The sequence below is a fragment of the Diplotaxodon limnothrissa genome, linkage group LG13 (assembly GCF_057381915.1).
Source record: "Diplotaxodon limnothrissa isolate DT_005_m linkage group LG13, D_limnothrissa_male_GT1.1, whole genome shotgun sequence".
NCBI classification, from domain to species: Eukaryota; Metazoa; Chordata; class Actinopteri; order Cichliformes; family Cichlidae; genus Diplotaxodon; species Diplotaxodon limnothrissa.
This window is the reverse complement of record NC_140608.1, coordinates 13,718,863-13,727,730: the sequence shown is the minus strand read 5'-3', so window position 1 is coordinate 13,727,730 and position 8,868 is coordinate 13,718,863.

Genomic DNA, 8,868 nt, shown 5'->3' with positions numbered 1-8,868 from the left:
ATAAAACTTCATCACATACAAAGTTGTCCTCTGTTTTCTGCCTCCTCCTTGCATGATGTTGCAGAATACTTGTTGATGAGAAAACGAATCAAATTCTGTATGAACTCGGTAAAAACTGTAGATGTGATATTATGTGTAGCATTAACTTTTACCTGCTCTTGATGTGCAAGTTAATTGGTGGGAAGATATGTGTCGGGTATCTTATGTTCTTCAGTTTTGTATTCCCTTTTAAGATCTTAGGTTTGCTCTGACTCAGTCCCCTTGTGAATACTGCCTCTCAGGGGAACTGAGAAATTGACTAACCATTCCAGTAAAAAAACAAGAAAGCATTAATGACTAAATCCAAACATACCAACTTTGGGAGACGTGGGTAGAGTAATCAACTATGTCTGAACAGAAAGTTTACTTTTAACAAAAGTCTGATTTGATCACAGCTGACAAATCCACCCAGAAAGAAAACAGCAGAGCTGTGAAGTGGTCACTCGCTGAGATGAAACAGCTGCTGGGCAAACAAGACAGGAAAACTTGAAAGCAGAGCACCTGGGGTCATGGAGTGAGTTCAGCATCCTTTCATGCACTTTCACCAAAGCGCACACGCACTATGAGGCAAAACTTGACTTTATCTTGACTTCTTTAAAATAAGTTATTTTTATGCTAAACTTTTTAAGTGAACCGCATGCAACTTGGAAAATTCCACATGTGTCTTTTACATTTTCATTTGTTCTCTGGAAGACAGTTCCTTACTTCTTTGGAAAGCACGCAATTATCATTTCATGCAGGCAGACACAAGATACTAGTGTCTGCTAGAATACGTGCTAGAATATGATTTTGTTAGTCAGAACTTGATTAAATCTCCAGAAGTGCTCATGCTACAGTGTAGACACATGTGGAACTCAAGCAAACGACATCATTGTATTGAGATGAATCAGAAATTGAGGAAGGAAAAACCAAGGAAATATGAGCATACCCCATTCATAAGCAGTTCTCATTTTATCCTTACATGCCCACTTCCTGTTTGCAGCACATGTTTTTATTTGGAGAGCCCCCACTCCGCCCTGACCTAATGGGGTCCACAGACAGCTCCACAATGGAGACTGTGTGTTCTCAGTGAATGACAGACCTGTCCATACAAGCTACAGGGAACCCACCAACCATTCACACGCCAATAGTCTCTCAAATACACACACAAACAACTGAACTACATAACAGGCTTTGCCGTCATCTCTTTTGGAGGCAGTGTTCCATGGTGTAGCAGACAGACACGAGTGGATTTCTTGATAATATCTCAGATTATTGAGCAGGAATGCTGTCCCTGAAAGCCACGTGACAGCTTTTTGCCTTCACGTTGACTTGCTTTTTTCTGAATCACTTTCAGGAAGATGAACTTATATAATGTTTGAATTTGAAACTATGCTGAAGATGATCACTTGGGTTTTCCTCCACTTGGGATTGAGTTTCCTGTTCTCTTTGCTTTGTATGTGTGCAGTATCTGCTCATGAATCATAAGCAGACCACCTGACATACAGCTCATCACCTGGAATTGTTAACGTTTACTGACAATGAGACGCCTTGCTAAATAATGAACACATTTGCATAATTGTAGAGAAAAGCATATCGCAAGACACCGCTCATTTTCCACGTAAGGCTCGTTAAGAGAGGAAATGAATAGGCAGCGATACATAATGACTTACAGGGGCAGATTAAGTAGAGTGCCTCTGCTTAGCTGCTTTGAGAATTTCATCCAGTTCTGCATTGTCTGAGCATTTTGTTGAACTGAATTTGTCTTCACACATGTGCATGTTATTTAGCACGTTCACTACCCCAACCCCTTCCCTCCCCAGCCTGGACCTCTCTTCTCCCCTAAGAGATTTACTGCAAAACAGCCCTGTGAGAGAGTACACATGCTCTGCCCAGTCTCAGTACTGCACCCTGACAATTACTGCTATATATACCACTCCAAATGAGAGCCATGAACCGGCCTGATTACAGGGTGGAGCAGGAGCAAAGAAGGAGAAGGGGGGAAATGAAAAAAGTGAGGCTAGTTGAGATAGAAAGGGAGAAGAGGAGGAGTGGCAGAAAGACAGAGCAGAAAAGGGCAGTGCAATTTGAAGTGACTAAAGTCTGCTTGAAATTGTCTTACGCTTTCTTCATAAATCACAGTGCATGTGACAAGCTGTGTTTTAGTCTGAATCACTTTGAAAATGAGGAAGTAGCAGAGCTTAGATTAAAGGCACGAGAAGCATGCAGTAAATGAGCAGCACCTTCTTCTAGTCTTTTTTTTGTGTGTGAAAAGTATCAAGATTATGATCTCTGCTCGCGTGTTTCTCATTAAATTGCGCAGTATAGCTTTAAGTACTAGAATACTATGTAAGCAAGAAGTTGCAAGTTTGGTAAAGAAGTGCTGCCCTCTTCTGGGATACCAAATAAATTGAATATGGCAAAAACAGGAGAAAAATTTGAGAGTTAAATCACTGTGCAGATCATTTTCTTGTGCACAGTGTATCGAACAGCAAAGTCCAAACCGAGATAACAGCATATGGAGAGAACTATTTCTGGAATCCTGACAGGAAAATAATAAAAGAAAAGAATAATGTTTGACACCAACAGTTGGACTGTCTACAGAAGAACAGGAGGAGGTTATATCACAGCAAAAATCCCCACATATGATTTAAAAATTGACTGCTAAATCTAATTGATAGCTGTAGCAGAGCTCAAACCCCCGTGATAAGCCATTTACTATTTAACTAGATAGATCAGTCTAGCTTATAGGGTCATGAGGTTGTGGGGGGAAAATGGTGAGAAATGGGAGAAATGGCTGTTCATTTTAATCCCCCCTCCGTGTGCAGAAAACCATACCTATGGGGAAGAGCAGCACAATCACATTACCCATGGACTAGTTTTCATCGTACAGAAACCCACGCTCTGCCTCACTCCAGCGGCTCGCATAATTGGAAGCATCTTGGCATGAAGATAGAGTCAAGGTGGCATATCAATAGGCGCATACTCCAAGGGCATGCAGATAAGAAAAGGCTGCTTCTCTTAACAGGTCGTGTCCATGATAGGGTCACTGGCCCTCCCTAATAAAAAGACAGCGGTGTTGTTGATTCACATACAAATAGCTTTAGTTGATCAGTGGTGTGGAGCCTGGCAGTACAATTCACTCCCAGTGGTGCTCATCCCTAACACCAACAAGAAATAGTTTTGTTGCCAAGCCGTGTCTCATTGTGTATGCATGTTTAGCAGCAGAGAAATCCAGGGGCTCAGGATAATGGAAGCAAGTGAGGAGATTTTTACAGTGACTACATGCAACATGGCTGAAAATCCTCTTGTGATCAGCAATTTGCTCTAAAACCTTACTGCCTGTAGCTGTTACATTACCAAGCCGTCAAAGGTATAACCTCACCATGCAGTTATTAGATGCATCCTGTTAATGTACAGTTGGCTTAATTGTTCTTAGCACAGATTCAATAAGGTGCTGGAAACATTCCTCAGAGAGTTTGGTCCATATTGACATGATAGCATCACACAGTTGCTTACATCCATGATGTGAATCTCCTGTTCCAACACATCCCAGAGGTGTTCTATTAGATTGAAATCTGGTGGCTATGGGGGTCGTTTGAGTACAGCCAACACCAACTTTTTCTAATTTATCTACACGTTGTCCGATTTTGTGTCCACCAATGCAAACTATCAGATACCTGTTCTTGGCTGTCAGGAGGGGCATCCAGTGTGATCTTCTGTTGGTGTATCCCATCTGTGCTCCTGCTCTTCTGCATACCTTGGCTGCATCAAGGTAAGAAAAAAAGCATCTCGGAATGCTTTATTTGAGTTACTGTTGTCTTCCTATCAGCTTAAAGCAGTTTAGCCATTCTCCTCTAACCTCTGACGTCAACAAGCCATTTTCGCCTACAGAACTGCAGCTCACTGGATATTTTCTCTTTTCCAGATCATCATTTGTACACCCTAGAGATGGTTGTTTGGAAAAATCCCAGTAGCTCATCAGTTTCTGAAATCCTCACACAAACGTGTCTTGCACCAACAACCATGCAATGCTCAAAGTCACTTAAACGGCCTTTCTTCCCCACTCCGATGCTCATTTTAAACTTCAGCATGTCAGCTATACAAACATAGCAACAGCCTTGTATGTGTGAAAAAGACCTTGAGAAAACATGGCCATTCACTTGAATTTTCCATTTGAAAAACAAGCACTTAATTTAGTTTTTGGATGGTCCATACTTCAGTAGTAGAGTATGTGAGAAGTTGCTCTTTCCAAGTGGGAAGGGGAAGGCACTTAGATTAACTTGATCTGTCAATGAACACCTGCTAACTTCAGTTAACTTCAATAGGTTAAGCAAAGTGTTTTTTCTGTTACAACCTCAAATTACAAGTTCATTATGTTGATGAGCCACCAAATGTAGGCCTATATGCAAAATCTTCATGCAATAACATGCAGTGTTGTTTTTCATTATACCAGATGAAACATTACAAAATTAAAATAAAAAAAATCCAGGGGACTAGTTGATTAGCTTGTATCTTTTGTAAGAAAGGTGACACTACAGCATTGTCATTTTGATGACTCCTGCAAAGTGTGTCTGATATGGCCACAATAAAAACGGTCAGTTCCTCGTTCTCACGCCTGCTTGCTCTGTTTCGCTGGGCATCCTCCGCTGCTTCCCGTCCTGCAACAGTATCCACTTTGCTGTAAGCCTCTTCGAAGGGGGGGAGAAGAGCAGGATTTCTCCTCCTCCGCACAAATAAAACTGTGTGCCAAGCCGCATTAACCCTGCATCCTTATCGCCTTTTTGACTTGAGACATTTTATGAGCTGGTGCTGTCAACCCTTTTCAGAGTCCAATAACCAAAAGAGCCACACTTTATGCACTGCTGCATCACTGGAACCACTGTTTACTAGACACCACTATCATTTAACTACATGTACACTGCTAAAGGTCACAATTTGGACTTTAATTTATCACATCTCATTGTACAATACATAGAATGTGGGGTTAAAGCTGTATTTGAAATGAGGCAGCCTTGTGGTAAAGTTACAGTATGTTAGTTGAGGTGAAAGACCTGCTTTGGCCTCTGCTGCCAGCTTAAACCAGCTCTCTTGACTCTCTCGAAATTCCTGCCCACTCAAACACCGACCGCACTGGCCCCTGCTGTCTCTGAAATGGCCGTTTATAGTTACTGAGGAGAAAATGATTCAGCAGCTTGACGGGAAAGCATGCATATTTCCACAAATATCTCATAAAAGGTGCAAAATGGTGTGGAAGCATCTAATTTTAAATCAAATAGCCAGTGGTAGTGTCAATACGCTCCGCCAGAACAAACACAAGTTTACAGTTGAAACGTTTGGCGTGATCATTTCTGCTTTCCGGGGCATTCTGTGGTTACAGTGCATACCAGATAGTTGCACCACCATGCAATGTTTGAATCCAGCTGAGGACCTGTGTTGCGTGATATTTCCATCTATGCTGCCCTGTTTAATGAAGGGAGGAAAAAAACCCCACAAAATAATTTAAAAAATGTTTTGCTTTTCAGTAAGCATCCACTGTGGGCTCTATCAACGGATAATCATTTCAGCTACATCGCTCCAGCCTGCACTCTACAGCTTTACTCTATGCAAAACCTCATAATTATTCCATGACTTTAGCCCCTTGTGGTTTCTTTAGCAGTAACTTAATTCTGCTCCACTAATCATAATAATTGTAGATATTACAGTAGCTGTGGTAATTACTGTAGAGCACTGGCTTCTATCCTTTAATGGATGCTTAAACAAACAGATTTCAGATAAGTTTGGGAAGAAAACTAATTTATGGCCTCTGAGAGGAGATCAATCAGGTGACTAGGTTGGGTTTGGGAGGGTGTAATAGGCTGGAGTTTGGTAATTAATACAGAATACAGTAAGAGATGGATCCTGGCTCTCCTCCCTTTTTTTCAATTCAGCTTCCCTTTCATCCCTCCTGCTCTCTCTGCCTTTGCCACATTATTTATCTGCGCTGTCATACCATTGTTGTGATTATGGATGTCATGCAGTCTTAAAGCGCTCCGCGATCAATAGGCCTGAAATTAAACCAAAAAAAGAATTTCCGCAGTGTCGGCCACATGCACTCCTGAGCAGGAATTACCTTGCAGGAGAATGGCTGATTACCCCACTGAGGAGACAGCGACAGAAACACACAAGGAGGGATAGTGTGTTGACTAAGGCTGGCAGCAACGGCAGCAAGGACGCTTACAGTGCTTTTACACCTTCAGATCACAGAGCACATGGCATGTACAGTACACTCCAATACAAAACATTAAGCCCTCAAATACCAGTTTTTATATTCAGCAAAATATCCGTGAGATACTAGTTATTGGTGGTTTCTGCTGAGATTACGGTTAAAAGGGATTAAAAAAGATTTTGTGTATTGTATCTATGACTTGGGCTAACTATTAGGCATAATGAGATGAAAGAGCCCCCATTACTCCTATCATCAGGTCACTGCAGGAAGCTTGTAGACAGGGAGACTTTGGTCACATAGCAATCCATCGGCTGGTAAACAACAAAACAACAAAGTTGACAATCAAGCTCTTGAGCACCAATGAATGAAATCTGCTGCAGCAGAAGAGAGTCCGTTTAACAGAAAGGTGCAGTAATGATGCGCATTTTTGAGTTATGTTCTTCGTAACACAAAAGGGTTAAAAGGTGCAATTGTGTCTTTCTGTCCTTTGGTGTCATCACCACCTACTGCTATTTGTCCTAACCAAGTGATATATAGCTGCAGAGACTGGCAAGGATATCCGAAATGTTTCCAGGCTTTGTTGTAATATTTTCCTATATGCACATCCCTCCACCGGACATGAACACCACGTTTTTTTTCCCTTACTTTCTCCTGTCTCTCAACTACAATCGATTTGCTATTAATGCTTGAGCATCTCCAAGGGAGGGTGACAGGGGCTGAGGTGGCTGCAGCTGCATGACAGGCTTCTTCATCTCCAAACAGTAAGTTTGGTTTACATCAGCCATAGGGCGGGAACTGTCACCAAGAGACCTGAGGGCTAATGGGCTTGATTTATGCTCTCATCTCCTCCCTTCAGTTAAGTTGGAAGAAGCCGAAGTCTTTTTGCCGTTTTTCTTCCATTGTTTATGATTAAATGTTGGAGACGAGGAGCTGATATAAGATCTATATGAAAATTAAAGAATGTAGATAAGAGCATAAACTCGTGCTTATGTGATTATGACTTTAGCGTATTTATGTAACGTGGTCAAGTACTTCTGCCTAAAAGAGTAATTTCCTTCCTTCCTCCTAATGTGACATGTCAAGACAAATTTAATTCATCACTCCTCCAAACAGCCTGGTGCCGGGCAGTTACCACAGTTTGGTTTTCAAATCAATTTGACAAATCCTTAGAGAATTGTAAAACAGTCTCAGAGCCAATAATGGCCTGACACTTTGCGTTAACAGAAAAGCTGACATCTAACCATGTGGCTTCTGGGTTTGCAAAGAAAAACATCATGTTCTGTCACTCGTGACACTGTGACGAGGTGTCAATAAAAGTCAGCATTTTGACCACGCAAAGGACAGAGATACCTCGAAGCAAACTTTTCCTCTACAGCTGTCCTAACCTCTGGTTCTGACCCAGCCTCGTGGAAAAAGTGACGAAAACATTATGTGATTTTGTGCCCTGATTTCACAGTTAGACTAAAGGACTGTAAAGTTGCAAGTTAATACTCTTAATGAGTTCTCTCTGTTTAGATGAACAGTTTCACCACCACCGGTTTAGCAATAAGGATATGACTGACATTCCATATTTATCGTTGGTTTATGATTTGACCCATCAGCTGTTTTTTTCATCCCATTTCCCTGCTGTTTCCTTCTTTCCGTTCCTGTTCCTTCCTCCATACTCCATCTCTCTCACACCCCCGTGAGCATCACAGTGACTGAACTCATTCTCAACTATTTATTTTCTTTATTTCCTGAGATCAGCTATAAAGAACAAACACTATTAAGCCAGCCAATCAATAAGGGAACATCAGCGCTCCTGTCCCCCTCCCCACCCCACTCCACCCCTTGGAAAACAGATTTATATCCTCTGCCTGGGCAACATAAATCACATATTCATACATTAAATTAGAAATATGATTGATAGCAAAGCAGCGAGTGTGTATAAAACCTCATGATGTTAAAAAAAATTAGTTGGGGACTGCAGAGGGTGAAGGGAAAACAAACATTGCATTTTGAGTACAATTCTTCACCGCTCTGAGGACATCTATGTGCTGGAGATGAGTTGTTGCTTAAGGGAAAGGAATATTGACAGAGTAGGGCCAGAGCTAAAGGAGCAAAGCCTATAAATAAGTATCAGCATCTAACCTCCCTTTTATAGGACAATTAACAATGGGAATACTAGCTATGGTAACAGCGACGTTTGTGATCGGAGACCAGCTCCTCTAAAGTCAGAGCTCTTGCTTTAAAGGAGCTGGTCAACTTTCAGCCTCCATCCCGTGCATCTCATTCTATCAGGTGAACCGAGTGTGAAGAAACAGGTTCATTCACAAAGTGACACTTAATGGGATATATACAGATTGTGTCTTGCATTACAGGGCCCAGTGGTTATGGGAGCATTCCAGAGGAGAGAGGCAGAGAAGTATGGCAGCATCCATCAGAAGCCTGGTCGAAGAGGAAAAGGTGCAGGAACAGAGAGGGAACGAGGGCTGAGGGTTGGGGGGCTGCCAAGGACATTTAAGAGAGCTGTCAGGGGAGGCTGATCTATGAAGGACCCCGGCGAAACCTATATCCCAGCATGTGAGTATGTGTTGGTGTGTGAGAGTGCAAGAGAGGGCTGGGGAGAGACGTAAGTGTAGTTGCACCAGTGCATGCTGTAA